Source organism: Sapajus apella, unplaced genomic scaffold (genome assembly GCF_009761245.1).
Source record: "Sapajus apella isolate SASKATOON/1434 unplaced genomic scaffold, GSC_monkey_1.0 scaffold1, whole genome shotgun sequence".
Taxonomy (NCBI): Eukaryota; Metazoa; Chordata; class Mammalia; order Primates; family Cebidae; genus Sapajus; species Sapajus apella.
In genome coordinates, this window is record NW_022436941.1 from 86,156,461 (window position 1) to 86,157,230 (window position 770).

The window sequence follows — 770 nt, forward strand, 5'->3', positions numbered from 1 at the left end:
TGAAAAAGCATAAATTTACTCTTGTATTCATTTTATTATTCCATATTATTGTTTTAATGTTATCACTAATTAATTTTTGCATATAATATATTCAATTTCTTAGATGCCTATTTGACAACCATTAGGCTAATTTTATAAAAAGTAAAAAATTGCCAATGAATATATATTGCATATCCTTAATCTGTATTCATTTAGGTAATACTCTTACTTCATAGAATTTGTCTGGCTCCAATTCTCTTAGCAATCTTAAATCAGTCACTTGATTGAATGTAACAGATACTCCATATAGCATCAAGGATTTTAGAAAATCTCAAAAAAAAAAAAACAAAACCTGTCTACATTAGACATTATGAGTAAAATGTTTTGAGAACCTATAAAATTTTTCTCCATGAATACAACTCAAGTGACTTTCACCTGGCCTATTTTTTATCTTACCGAATGCAGCAGGAGCATTCACCACAGTAGAGCTACCCTCCTACTAATGGAAAAATGTTCACAGAACATCAGATAAAAAAGGGCGAGGAAGACATTTTCTTCTTGGAGAAAGAGAAAAATATATAACAGCCAATTTTTTTCCTTAAACTGCATGTTATCTGTGGTATTATTACTACTATTGAGCATTTACTGAATGCCAACAACATCGATACTCAGAGCACTGCATCAATACTGATGGAACATTTTGCCACAGAAAATAATGCCTGCTTAATGCAGGGGTATATAGTGTTCTCCTTGAAAAAAAAATAAAAGATGATTTAAGAAGATCTGTTATA